General features: G+C 36.9%; 1 long non-coding RNA gene and 1 pseudogene across 2 annotated transcripts in view; both read right to left on the bottom strand.

Annotated features, from left to right (window-relative positions):
• Positions 1 to 14,743, bottom strand: part of LOC113252995 (uncharacterized) — a 158,097-nt gene that overhangs the window by 39,545 nt on the left and 103,809 nt on the right. The window contains exon 3 of one of the 2 annotated variants that reach the window (XR_008957755.1): positions 8,859 to 9,010. The exons of the other annotated variant lie outside the window; for it this stretch is intronic. This is a non-coding gene — a long non-coding RNA (uncharacterized LOC113252995). The remainder of the gene's footprint in view (positions 1 to 8,858; positions 9,011 to 14,743) is intronic. 2 annotated transcript variants of the gene reach the window in all.
• LOC113252992 (high mobility group protein B1-like) lies at positions 5,807 to 6,575 on the bottom strand (annotated as a pseudogene).

Consider the following 14,743-nt stretch of genomic DNA (forward strand, 5'->3'; position numbering starts at 1 on the left):
GGAGTATTTTAAGTTTAACAGCACCAAGTTCTCTTGATGTTGGGAGTGAATAGTACCCACTTTGATGTGTAAATTAGCAAACATTTATTTTTTGAGAAACAATTATTAATATCTAGGAAAATTTCAGATTTGCATACATTAGAATCCAGTGATTCTGGCCACTCACATCGAATAGTGTTAGCAAGCCTTCAAATACCACAGTTCAGAGTGCCAACGGGGTCCTCTATCATTTCAATAGTAAAAGCTAACTGATATCACACATGCAATCCCTAGGAGACAGCTTAAAGGTAAAGTTTAACTTTTTTTTTTTTTAAGATTTTATTTATTTATTTGAGAGAGAGAGAGTGCACATGAGTGTGGGGGAGGAGCAGAGGCAGAGGGAGAGGCAGACTCCCCGCTGAGCAGGAAGCCCCTTGCGGAACTTGATCCCAAGACCCTGGGATAATGACCTGAGCTAAACGCAGATGCTTAACCAACTGAGCCACCCAGGAGCCCAGTAAAGCTTAACTTGTAAATGTTCGAAAGTTTTTCTGTAACAGAATGCTTCCACGCATTACTTTGAAACAGGAACAAATTGACAAGTCATAATTTCTTATTAGCATGTAAATCAGTCATATAATGGATCATCTGCCAAATTCATAGTCTGTTGACAGTCAAGCCAAGGCATTTAAAGTAGGCTTTCCCTCACTTAAAAAAATAATGGCATGTTGAAAAAAAGGTACCAAGGATGCTCTGACTTCCAGCAATCATAGTAGTATGAATATACAAAGAGCAGAGGGTTCCACATGAGCTGAAACTGTTTAGAAGTGTTGTAAATTGTTTAAGGATCCAGAGAATGATTTTTTGCTTCAAATTAAAATACTATGCAAATAAAACAAGAAAATAGTGTTAAGGGGGAAGATGTTACATGAATGACTTCCACATCACCTCGACCCCAAAATGTAAAGTAATTCATGGGGAAAAATGCATCATAAAGTGCATGGCCTCACATAAAGATGACTTATAGACAACTACTAATATTTATTCATTGGAGGGGCGCCTGGGTGGTGCAGTCAAGTGAGCATCTGACTCTTGGTTTAGGCTCGGGGTCCAGCTCTTTGCTCAGTAGGGAGTCTGCTTAAGACTGTCTCTCCCTCTCCCGGTGTCCCTACGCCCCTCTCAAATAAATAAATAAAAATCTTTAAAAAAATGTTTATTAATTGGAATTAAATAAGAATACAAGAAAACAGAGAAAAACCAAATTTCTCACCAAAATGGTCAGAAACTTTCATGAAGTCTCATTTCTTTTGTCTAGATATAATCTAGGGGTTCATGACCAAGAAAATACAGATTATTTTTAACTCCTGTAAATATAACCAATTCACTACAGTTAATGATCTAATTATAATACAATGTCTCCTTTTAGAGAAAAGATATTTCAATTATTTATGTGCTTTTCTGCATGACTAACATCATAATTTAAAGAGTATATTAAATTTATCAGGATATTATACATTCACTTTCATAGATGAAAGAAAGGTTACAGTCCCCTGGATAGTAGAAATAAAATAACCTAGAATGAAATAACCCATATGTATATTAAAATAGAATTTGTGAAAATGAAGCCTGCCAGATATTAGAAATGATCTAATTATAAAATCTTCAGGTTCTCATTTCTCGGAAAAGCCATAATTACAACCTTATCTTTTTAGTGACCAATTACTGTATTCAGGGTATTTTCTGAAATAAATGCTTTGCTATTTTTATGACTTGCCTATCTGTATTTCTAGTTCCAAGAATAGAAATCTACAATACAGCCATCTCCATAAATAAGAAGTCTGAAATAAATAACACTGTTCTATCACAACACAAGTGCAAAACCCTTAAATTTTAGATGAAATGTAAAATAGAAATCTTTATTTGCATAAATAAAATACTTAGATGGAAACCTTGATATCACTCCAATTTATCAAATTAGGTCATTAGAGCTTCCAAACTGACAAGAAAAAATGTATGCCTGTGCCATACAAAGTAAATTGGCCAGCTTTTCTAACGAGCTAGTTTCTTTTATTAGAAGGAAAGAGTAGCTGATTTGCATTCCCAAAATATAAAGGTTTGAAAAATCTTATTATTCTAAAAAGGATAACTTTTTCCTACACAAAGTAATGTTCTTACTTTCCATTTTTGTTACTAAACTATTCACAGTGTAAGCACTCTCAGTGTGTAGGTATATATGTGTTGTATAGAGGCTAGAAAAACAGAGTGCAGACGAATGTGACAACACCCCCACAAAACACCCTCTTCTAATACTTGCCATGAGAAACACCACCAGAAACAGGATTCAGTCCTCTGAAGTGACCATTGTTCTAGTCCCTCACTCCCAAAATCATTTGGAGAATACAAAACAGAAGAATTACGTAACCTCATTAGAACATGTTTGATATTTAAGTATCACTTGAAAAATGATGGATAATCACTGCTAAAAAAATTAGATATATGTGCTCCAGCTACTTTCCAAATTGATAGGAATGGATCCCTTCCCTCAAAAGCACTGGCTCAGGAGAAAAGCGTCTCCTATTCAAGGCTGATATAATCTTTCAATCTTCACATTGAGCAAATGAATGAGGACCTGGTAAACCAGCTTGGAAAAGAAGTCAGCCAAGCATTGGAGGAAAAACGATCTGTAATAGCTCCTACCTCTGGTTATCTTTTTCCTTCCTTGCTGGAAATGCCCTGCTCAATTTTTTTTTAATTTTATCTCCTTAAATCATTTATTCTCTCAGCTTTTGGGCTTATTCAATGAACAGAGAGGACTCTTTAAGTAGTCCAGAAATGAAACTGATATTCAAATCTTTCTTGGGTTATAGTTAAGGTTTCTCAACAGTGATAACATTGATATTTTGGGCCAGATCATTCTTTGTTGTATGGGGCTGCCCTGTGCATGTAAGATATTTAATAGCATCTTTGGCCTCTACCCACTAGATACTACAGGGAATTCCCTCATACTCTCAGCTATGTAATACCCAGGAATATCTCCAAACATCGCCAAAATGCCTTTGGGATAAAAACAGCCCATCCCCTTAAGGACCCCTGGATTAAGGTGGGGGTTTTTTTCTTTAACATTTGTGATGGAGATGCAGGAGAAATAGGCTATACACTCAAATAGAAACAAACCAAAACAAAACAATTAAATACCCTTAACTTGAGATAATAATAAAAGTACTCAGAGGCTCTTTCCAGGACATGATTAAGTTCTAGCCTATAAAGTTTTTGAGAATCGTGATGTGATAGTTAATTTTATGTATCAACTTGACTGGGCCACAGATATTTGGGTGCTCAGATATTTGGTTAAACATTATTCTGGGTGTGTTTGTGAGGCTGTTTCTAGATGAGATTAACATTTGAATTAGTATGGGGTGCCTGGGTGGCTCAGTCGTTAAGCATCTGCCTTCGGCTCAGGGCGTAATCCCAGTATTCGAGGATTGAGCCGCACATCAGGCTCCTCCTCTGGGAGCCTGCTTCTTCCTCTCCCACTCCCCCTGCTTGTGTTCCCTCTCTCGCTGGCTGTCTCTCTCTCTGTCAAATAAATAAATAAAATCTTAAAAAAAAAAAACAACATTTGAATTGGTAGACTGAGCAAAGTAGATTGCCCTCCCTGATGTGGGTGAGCCTCATCCAACCAGTTGAAGGCCTGAATAGACCAAAATGGTTGACTCTTCTCCCAAGCAAGGGAATTGTTTCTACCTGACTGCTGTCTTCAAGCTAGGAGATTGGCTTTTTTTACCTTCTAACATAACCAAAACATCTGTTCTTCCTAAGTCTCAATCCTGATGGCCTTTGGACTAAAGCTACACCATTGCTGCTTCTAGTTCTCAGGTCTTCAGATTCCTACTGGGACCCAAACTTGGTCTCCACCTTGCTGATTCACCCTACAAGATCTTAGAATTTGTCAGCCTCCACAACAGTATGAGCCAATTCTTCATAATAAATATATCTTATTTATTCATATTTATATTATTATAGTATTTATAATTTATAGTTTATTTATTTATGATATATATCATACATATGTGACATATATTGATATATATATATATTATTTATGATATGCGTGTATATATATACACACACATACATCCTATTGATTCTGCCTTTCTGGAAAACGCTAATACAAATGACCTGGTCTTTTGGGGGAAGAACGTAGGGAAAAGAAGAAAGGAAGACCTGGTTAAACATCTTTACTCAAACAAAAAAATCTGTACACAAATATATGTTGAACTATACTGAACCAGTCAGTGGCTCAATACATGAAAGGCATAATTTGGTTCTCCTAAGTTTTACATTCAATTTCCAAAAGGAAAAGTTAGTCTTTATACCCAGGTCACAGGCAGTGCTTACTTTCTTTCTCATAAGCCTTATGTGAATATAGATCACTTTATTAACTTTCTTTGTCTGTGAAATAAAACAATCTAATCCCTTTAGTGCAACTTCCCTAGATCTCCTTCTTATAATTCCATAATGTTGTAATAAATTTTTATTTCTGTTTCACGTTCAATTTGTGAATCCCTGAAGAACTCTGCCCTTCTCTTGTGGCATGCAGTTAAAGAAGAAAATTAGGTTTCTTGGATTCCTTTACCCTTCATTCCATATCCAGTCCTTTTTCCTAATTGCTCATCTTCCTGACTGACAGTGATTCCAGACCCAAAACAACCACTTGTCTACAGACACACATGGGGGGAGCCAAATAGAAGCAACGGCTTCCCATGCATTTCCCCATGAGCTTCTCCCTTTCTGTTTCACTTTGGTGACTAGATGTGGTTGATTTCTCAGATGAACATGTTAATGACTCCTTTCCTGAACTTCCAACTCCCCTTCTGGACCTTTCTTTCCCCAGATCCTTCACTTGTGTAGATAGAAGTCCCATAATAAATTCCTCATTTCAAAACTCACAGTGACTCTGCTCCCCTGACTGAAACTTAACTGATAAATACCCCACATTGCCTATGTTATATTTTATAAAATAGCATAAACCCACAAAAATGATGCCTCAATCATGAATAGGAGAGTTTCCTAGTACACTGCTTCACTTGTATTTAGGATCAGATCCCTAACATTTTTCTTTCTTGGATTCTTCATTGTTATGGATTGAATTGGGCCCCCTCAAACAAAGATATGTTGAAGTTCTTTTTTTTTTTAATAAAAAAAAATTGTATTTACTTAGAAGCATTCAGAATATCAACAAAACAGCCGCAACTTTTTTTTTTTTTTGCAATTACAGAGTGGTATTCAGTTAACAGAACAACAATTATTTCGTAGATGAAAAACTACCATCCCCATATATAACTAATTTGTGCTGTGCACCAACAAGAACCTGCTTTAAATTTCCATGCCAATTTACAACCCCCATACTGTACCAGACAAGGTTAGTGGCTATTGAAAATACCACCAGGACAGGGCTATCTAAAGACACATTCGGTAGTGTGTTAACTATACAAAAAAAGACACTGTACAGGGGCGCCTGGGTGGCACAGCAGTTGAGCGTCTGCCTTCGACTCAGGGCGTGACCCTGGTGATCCGGGATCGAGCCCCACATCGGGCTCTTCCGCTATGAGCCTGCTTCTTCCTCTCCCACTCCCCCTGCTTGTGTTCCCTCTCTCGCTGGCTGTCTCTATCTCTGTCGAATAAATAAATAAAATCTTAAAAAAAAAAAAAGACACTGTACAGTTTAAAAACAAATCTTACACAGCCTTACATTTCAATTTTTTTCTTTAAAAGGAGTGAGTTGTGTACAGGGGGGTTAAATGCTTTATAGACAAGAAAAAAAAACTGCGCTAGAACCAACTTATTCATCATCACCTTCTTCTTCATCTTCATCTTCTTCATCTTCCTCCTCCTCCTCATCCTCTTCATCTTCCTCGTCTTCCTCCTCTTCCTTCTTTTTCTTGCTCTTTTCAGCCTTGACAACTCCCTTTTTGCCGCATCAGGCTTTCCTTTAGCTCGGTATGCAGCAATATCCTTTTCATATTTTTCCTTCAGCTTAGCAGCCTTCTTTTCATAAGGCTGCTTGTCATCTGCAGCAGTGTTATTCCACATCTCTCCCAGTTTCTTTGCAACATCACCAATGGATAGGCCAGGATGTTCTCCTTTGATTTTTGGGCGATACTCAGAACAAAACAAGAAAAAGGCCGAAGGAGGCCTCTTGGGTGCATTGGGATCCTTGAACTTCTTTTTTGTTTCCCCTTTAGGGGGATATAAGTTTTCATTTCTCTTTCATAACGGGCCTTGTCCGCCTTTGCCATGTCTTCAAATTTTCCTTTCTCTTTAGCAGACATGGTCTTCCACCTTTCTGAGCACTTCTTAGAAAACTCTGAGAAGTTGACTGAAGCATCTGGGTGCTTCTTCTTGTGCTCCTCCCGGCAAGTTTGCACAAAGAATGCATATGATGACATTTTGCCTCTCGGCTTCTTAGGATCTCCTTTGCCCATGTTTAATTATTTTCCTCAGCGAGGCACAGAGTCACCCAGTGCCCGTCTGGCTCTCACTTGCCCCGGCGCTGTCTCTATGGAGCTCAATGTACTCAAGATATGTTGAAGTTCTAACCCCAGAACCCCTAAATATGTGACAAGGTCATAAAAAGGGGAAATGTGGACATACACACTGGAAAGATGATGTGAAGGCACACAGGGAGAAGAAAGCCACGTGATGCGAGTAATGCATTTACAAGTCAAAGAATGCCAAGAATTGCTAGAAAACACTAGGAGCTAGAAGGGCAAGGAAGGACTCTCCCCTAGAGCTGTCAGAGAAGCAAGGCCCTGCTGACAGTTGGATTTAGGACTTCTAACCTCCAGAACTAGGAAACAATAAATTTCTGTTGCTTTAAGCTACCCAGTTTTTGGTTCTTTGTTAAGGCAGCCCCAGGAAACTAATGTACTCATTATGCTACCTCCAATGGAGACGGCTATTGTGAGGTCACTGCCAAGTAGGGCATAGCTGTCTATTACCAGTGCATTCTATACTCTGATGTCAGAGGAAGAGAACTGTCTTTCATTCCTCCAGGAATTGAATGAATGCATCCATAATTCTTCATGGGACAAGTGATTCTAGGTTATTGCATTTAATGATGTGTTGCTAAAGATATAATAAAAGGCAAGTCAATACAAGAAATAACTTATAACTCTGTCAAGGCCCAGACTTAACCTAGATTCCTTACCAGGAAATATCTTCCTCAGTTTTGATCTGCTGCTCATGACTAATAGCAGCTTACTGCTTTCTCCAACAATGTCACCAGAAACACTTCATTTCTCAGAGTAAAATGACCCCTCACTTCATTTCTATAAAACCCAACTGTTGAACCTTATCTTTACCTCTTGCCAGAATAACTGAAAATTGAAATGTCTCTACTCTTTAAAAGAAACTACATTCCCATCAGCCCCAAATGTGTGATCTATCCCTGTGTCCTAACAAAAACAAATTCATAAAAATGTAATAGTACATTTTTCAAAGTCTTAGGTTAAAGAGATCTTGGAGTCCAATCTCACAGATTGTTATCTGATGAAGATGATGATGTAAAAATGATCAGGATATGATAAAATTTAAAAGCATGTTATTAGTGAAGAATCACTGAGACAAGGTCCAGGACAGGACAGAAATTCAGAGAAGAAAGCCTGGAATATGTTACCCTTAGGCTGGTGACCAATTCTAGAAAAAGTAGCTGAGTGACTGAGCAACGTTCTTGACAGCTTCAGGGCTAGACAGGAAAAAAGCTGGATTGTGAGGCACTCCATGTTTTCGGTTGGGACACCAAAAGGCTACACTGCTGGAATAAGAGTGCCCTGGAAGTAATTGCCCTCACGAAGACTGCATCCTAGCCTCAAGCCATCTGGGTGACACAAAAATCTCAGTTCCTGAAATTGGTTTTAGGAAATGCCAGATAAAGTCAATCCTGATTATTCATCTATTCACTAAAATTTATTTGTAACCCCCAAATCAATACTCATGGCATTTTCATGGTCGTTTGAGGACATGCACAGAGTGGCAAAACATTTGAGTCACTCAACATACATATTTCCAATTGAGATCAAACAAGGTGATGTTCTGCCTTCCTATGTCAGCTCTCATATTGTAAGTATTCTTTTTGCAGTCTACTTAGTTCTACATTCTTCCAATTTTGTGCTTTTTGGTGATGATTTTGTTGCTTAAAATGGCCTCCAAATGGAGTACTTAAGTGTTGTCTAGTGTTCCTAAGTATGAGAAGGCTCCTTAGGTAGAAAATGTCTGTGCTAAATAAGCTTGATTCTACAGTCATTGGCTGTGAGTTCCATGTTAGGGAATCACCAATACAATATGTCCAGAAAAAGAAAGAGGAAATTTATCAATCCATAAACCAGGCCACTGAGGAAGGTGCTAAAATAACATCTATAGTGTGTGATGAAGCCATGGAGAAGTGGCTACATTTGTGGATTCGTGAGATGACAACAAATAAGGAAAGTAGAATGACCAGCACACTCATGAGACTAAAAGTCAGAAATTTATAGTCACGTTACCCAGGATCAGGAAATTGTTAAACCCTTCTTGCCTAGTGCTTCTGCCTTCTACATTTCAAAAGTTGATATAGGCAAAAAATGTTAAAAGTATAAGCAAGGCAGGTTCTGCAGATCAGGAAACTACAGGAGAATTTGTTTAATATCTGCTAAGTGTTATGGGAAAAGGTTTCTGTGGAAGAGCTGTTTCAATGCTGATGAGACTGGCTTGTTTTAGAAGGATGTTAGCAAATGAACCTATAGACCATGTAACTAATTCTTTGTAAAGAAACGTGTGTGTGTGTGTGTGTGTGTGTGTGTGTGTGTGTGTGTAAAAATTAAGGTGTCTCTATGGGGTACCTGGGTAGCTCAGTTGGTCAGGCTGCTGACTCTTGACTTCTGTTCAGGTCCTGATCTCAGGGTCGTTCAAGCTGTGTGTTGGGTTCTGCACTCAGTCTGCTTGAGGATTCTCTCTGCCTCTCTCTGCCTTCTCCGACTCACATGCTCTCTGTCTAGAATAAATATATAAATCTTTTTTTAAAAATTAAGGTGTCTTTAAACAAAAATACACATAAGATAAGGTTACATATTGATTAGTTGATGATAAGGTTGTGATCGGAGGCTCACGGGAACTTATTTCTGTATTTCTCCTAGGAACAAAGGTTCCATATTTGTTCACAGTGACTTTATGGAATATAACTACAGTGAATAATGAGAATCAACTTTACTGGGTGCCCTGCATGTTAGATAAAAACAAATGAAAGTTGTTGCACGGAAAAAAAACAGATAATGGAAAAGGGTTTCTGATATTGGAATTATTAAACACAGACTTGTAATTAATTATGCTTTTGTTTGAGCAGACAAAATTCTACATTCACAAAGATTTTAAAAACATGGTAAATATAGCAAATAACTGAGAAATATATACAATTGGTATGGCTTGTTTGAAAAACTACCATCAGAAAATCTAAAATGAAAAAATAAAATATGCAAAAGTAAGAACTCAGTGAATGGGTTTGCTATGGATTGAATATCCCCCCTAAATTTGTATGTGGAAATTCTAACCCCCAGTGTGATGCTATTAAGAAATGGGGCATTTGAGAGACAATTAAACTGTGAGGGCGGAGTCCTCAAATAGGATTAGTGCCCTTATAAAAGAGACCCCAGAGAGCCTCCTCACACCTTCTACTATGGAAGGACAAGTGAGGAAAGCACAGTCCACAAAACAGGAAAAATCACCAGACACCAAATCTGCTGGCACTTTGATCTTTGACTTCCTAGCCTCCAGAACTGTGAGAAATAAATATTTGTTCTTTAAGCCACCCAGTCTATGATGTTTTTGCTATTGAAGCCCAAATGGACTAGACACTGTTTAATGTCTACATATTCATTCAGTCCAATATAGTAAAACTGGTGGAAAAAAAAAAAAGAGAGAAAATGTCAAGAGTTAGAAAAGAAAGATTCCCTTCAAAGGAACAAAAGTAAAATTGACTTCTAATTTCTCAACAGATTTAGTGAAAGTCGACAAGCAACAGAATGAAATTTTTAGTGTGCTGAAAGATTTCTACAAACCTAGAAAGCTAAAATAAAGAATTTATTTCATTTTTAAGAATTAGGATGAAATAACATTTTCAGATAAATAAAACTAAAATGATTTGCCACTAGCAGAGCCACACTAAGTAAAATATTATAAGGTATTCTTTAGGGAAAAAAAATCTAACCAAGATACAATAAGGAATAAATGAAAAAAATAATATGTGGGTATATTCAAATGAATAATGACTGTATAAAATTTTTTAAATGTCTTAAGAGGTTTGAAATACAAGAGAATTAAAATAAGAAGGCAAGAATGGGACAGAAGACAGGAGAGGGATAATGGTCTTAAAGTGTTCTAAATTTCTTGATTGAGAGGACAAAAATATCAATTAACATTAGAAGAGAAGTGTAGTAGAATTATTTTTAAATAGTCAAAAAAATGAAAACAATCCACACTTGCATCAACAGTAAAATAGATTAAATTATGATATATTCATACAATTTAACACTACACAACAATGAAAATAAGTTAACTATAGCCTGTGACTAACCCTCAAAAAAAATCATGTTTCAGAGAAAGAAGCCAGACCAAAAAAAAAAAAAAAAAAAAACCCAACACAAACAAAAACAACAACACATATCTAATCATTCTATATGAATAAAATACAAAAACAGGCAAAATTAAATTTTGGTGTTAGTAATTAGACTTAGGCAATAAAAATACAAAGAAAATCAAAGTACTCATCAACATACAATTTAGAATACTGGCTACGTTTGGGTGGGAAGTATTGGGACTGGGAGGAAAGCTTTAGAGGGTTTCTGAACTGCCAAAGCTGAGAATGCTGGATTTCATGTGACCCTTGCAGTGATTGCACAGGTGCTTGCTTTGAGATATAATGTCCGGCTGTACATTTTATTTTCCATACCATTCTGTATGTATTTCACAGTAAAAATATTTTTAAATGCAAGTTACAATGCCAAGTGTATAATAGGTTCCCAATCTTGTGTCACAATTTTATGTGCATATATACATTTGAAACACTAGAAGGGTTTTCTCTAAACTGTTAACAAAAACATTTTTTATTTCTGTTTATTTTCTGACTCTACAAATTTTCTACAATGAATGTGGTGTGCTTCCGAATGTTCATCCATTACATGAAAGTGTTATAATTAATTTAAGCAATATCATAAAGGACGTTTATACTGCTTTCCATTTTTTTCACTCATATGTGTAACCATCCTTCTACATGCATATCTGCACCTTTTGTTATGAAATAAATTCCTAGAAGCTAAATTACTGGGTCAAAAGTCAAAATATTTGACATCTGCTCGGTACTGCCATATTTTCTATAAAAAACATTTCCACACATTCTTCAAACATTAGATGCTGTGATGATCTGAAAAATGGCCTCCAAAGAACAAAGTCTTAATCCCTGGAAACTGATGAATATTACCTTAAATGGAAAATGGACTTTGCAGATGTGATTAAGTTAAGGATCTTGAAGAAATTTTTCTAAATTATCTGGAATGGCCCCCAATACAATCAGAGCCCCAAATATAATCACAAATGTCTTTATAAGAGAGATTTGATGTAGAAGTAGATGTGATGATGAAAGCAAGACATTAGAGTGATGTGAGGAAGGAATGTAGGTGGCCTCCAGACACTAGAGATGAATTCTCCTCTAGGTCCTCTAGAAGGAAACAGCTCCACTAATGCCTTGATGTTAGTCCAATGAAACTGCAGACTTCTGGCCTCCAGAATTGTAGAATAAATTTATGTTGTTTTAAGCCATGCAGTTGGTGGTAATTCATTACAGCAGCCATGGGAAACTAATATAGATCTTATCACTTTTTAATTTTTGCCAATTTGATGATTCAAAAAATTATCTGCTTATTCTTTCTTTCTTTGTTACGTCAGAAAGGTTGGTCAGCTTTTCTTACGTTTTTTTCATTAGTGTTTTTTGTGTGAATCATCTGTTCATACCCCTTCCCCTTTTTGATATTAGATATTATTGTGTATATATGTATATATACATTAGACATATGTATTTTATATATATGTAATCTCCTTACTATCTTCCCATTTCTCTCTGTCAAAAAAATAAAGTATTTGACTCTGAATCCTTTGAGTGGTTGAGACCTTATTACTCATGATAGACATCCCTAAAACTAACTGCTTATCTGAATTTATGAGGCAATCTAACTGCTTGTCTGAATTTTTGAGCCCATTGCTGACCACTGCATTTCTGCAAAACTCTCAGACTAATATTTCACCTCCCTTATATCAACTATGTCCTCATGCCTCAACCAGCCTTATGCCTACAGACAGGTAAACTCACAGCTGTGATATATGGCCAGCACCACCACCACCACCCCCCGAAAAAACAAGGAATTCATTATTATTTTCTTTTTTAAAATTTATGTCCTCCCTCACTCATCTTCTGGACTTGACATCACTGCCTTGACTTTCAAAGTCTAACATTGGCTCCCAAATACATCATGAATGCTGCTATCTTAGACTGAACTTTGACTTGGTATTTTCACTATGGACCAGGTGTATTATTTCTGTGGCTTTTGAAACAAATGTGCTGGAACCCTATGCCAAACTTACACAAGACACTGTATGTTTATCTAGCTCTGAAATTATACTCCCAGTAATTATAAGCCCATACTCTTTCTTGTGGACACCCTAGTCTAGTCCTTCCTGTCCCTTGTATTCTTCTGTAATACAGGTGCTACAGCTCATATTCCTTCCAACTGAACTTCCTTCCCACACATGGGAACTGAATATATTGGACAATCATCAACAGCCATACACTTTCATACATAATCCATACATCTTACCATTTCCTTCTGGAATCTGAAACTGTGTTCTGTACTTCTAGCACTGTCCTTCCATGCATCTAAACCCTCCTACCCCTACTCCCCTACTGTTCATATCCCACTCCACCATGAAGGTCCTGGCCCCTTCCAATTGCTCCATATAACTGCAGATAACCTTTTCATGTCAAGTTTTATGTTAATATAATTTACCTACTTCTTGAGGTTGTTAAGTAATGGATATAGAATTGTGAACATCTAAGCCATGATTATTTATCAAGTTAGTTGAAACAGAAGTAAATTTATACTCGAATGTGGTCTGGAATCATATCCATAGCTCTAATTATAATTCATTTCAAGATCCGGCATATACTCCTATTTCCATTATTAATGAAATGAAATGTTATATCAAAGACAATTATATTAAACCCTCAATAAAATCTGATTGATGTCAGGTGAAAGCCTTTCTATTGAATTTTACTTAAGTGAGAAATCTATGTTTTACTCACTTTGCTCAAAATCAATCAAGTTACCAAGGACATAAAATATTCCAAGCACAAATTAATACCTCATAAGAAGGGCAGTTTATAAAGGTAATCTACATATATAATCAATAGAGAACACTCAAAGGCAGTATTTTTATAGTTTTAGAAGTATTCAAAGTAAATTTTACCTTCATCCAGAACTTCTGAAGGCCTGAAGTAAAGCTTTTATTACAAGGCAGATTAAAGAAAATGACCTAAAAGTGAGTCATTTTCTCAAATAAGTTGAAATACTATTACCTTAATTCTCAGTTCATTTCTGAGTATAGAAAGTTATTGGAATATTCAAAAAATAAGAGTAATGATATTCCACTCTGTCTTGATGGCTACATAGTAATTCCAAAATTGGCCTCATATTATTGTCTCACAAACTAAAATAAAATATACTTATAGTAGACCTGGTGCACTATATGTGTGTGCATGTGTGCACACACGCATGAGAGAGAGAGAGAGAGAGAAAGAGACATGCAACATCTCTTCCTTTAGGGAAATTCCTCTCATTCACATCATTTGTTGAGGTGAGGTTGACTTCCATCAGATAGGACTAATTAGAGTTCTCCCTGGTATTTCCCCAAAGCCTTAGGAAAAATAATTACTTTCTCCAGGGTCTGAAGCTTTGAGGGTCTTGTGAGGCCAAAGCCTCTACTGGCCATTTTACAACCTCACAGAGTCTATGAAAATAAAGCCAACACAAAGACAGAGACAGAGACAGAATTGAACCCTATTTGTAATGTTTAAGTACTTGTAATGAGGTCATACATGAAATTCTGCTATTTTTGTATACTTATTAATATCGTTAATAAATATTTTCTAGGTTAGGATGGCAGAGGAGTAGGAGGATCCTAAGTTTGTCTCATCCCTCAAACACAGTTAGATAGTTACCACATCATTCTGAACACCCAAGAAAATTAATCGGAGGTCTAAGAGAACAAAAGCTACAAATTAGAAAAGCGGCCACCTTTTGGAAGGTAGGAGGTGTAGAGAGTTGATTTGGGAGAGAAATAACTCTGGATACCACAGCGGGGAGGGAGCCCTGCTTACGGAGGCTACTGCAAAGTATAATAAGCCCAGAATGCAAAATCTTAACTGTTAGAAGTTGGCTACCTTGGCGGAGATGCCTGGCTTAAAGGTGCTCAGGTGGCAAAATGAGGCAGAGTCCCAGGAGTGACAGCATGGTCTGAGAATCCTCTGGGTCACAAGAACAACGGGTGGCACCAACATGCTACACTGTTCATAATCATAGGAGCGGGGATGTCAGCTAAGAGCAGCGAGTCTAGATGCAGCTTTCTGCTCCATTTTGCCATGGACTTCGAACCCTTGCACAGTTGTTGGACTGCTTTCCTGGGA

The sequence above is a fragment of the Ursus arctos genome, unplaced genomic scaffold, assembly GCF_023065955.2.
Source record: "Ursus arctos isolate Adak ecotype North America unplaced genomic scaffold, UrsArc2.0 scaffold_6, whole genome shotgun sequence".
Lineage (NCBI taxonomy): Eukaryota > Metazoa > Chordata > Mammalia > Carnivora > Ursidae > Ursus > Ursus arctos.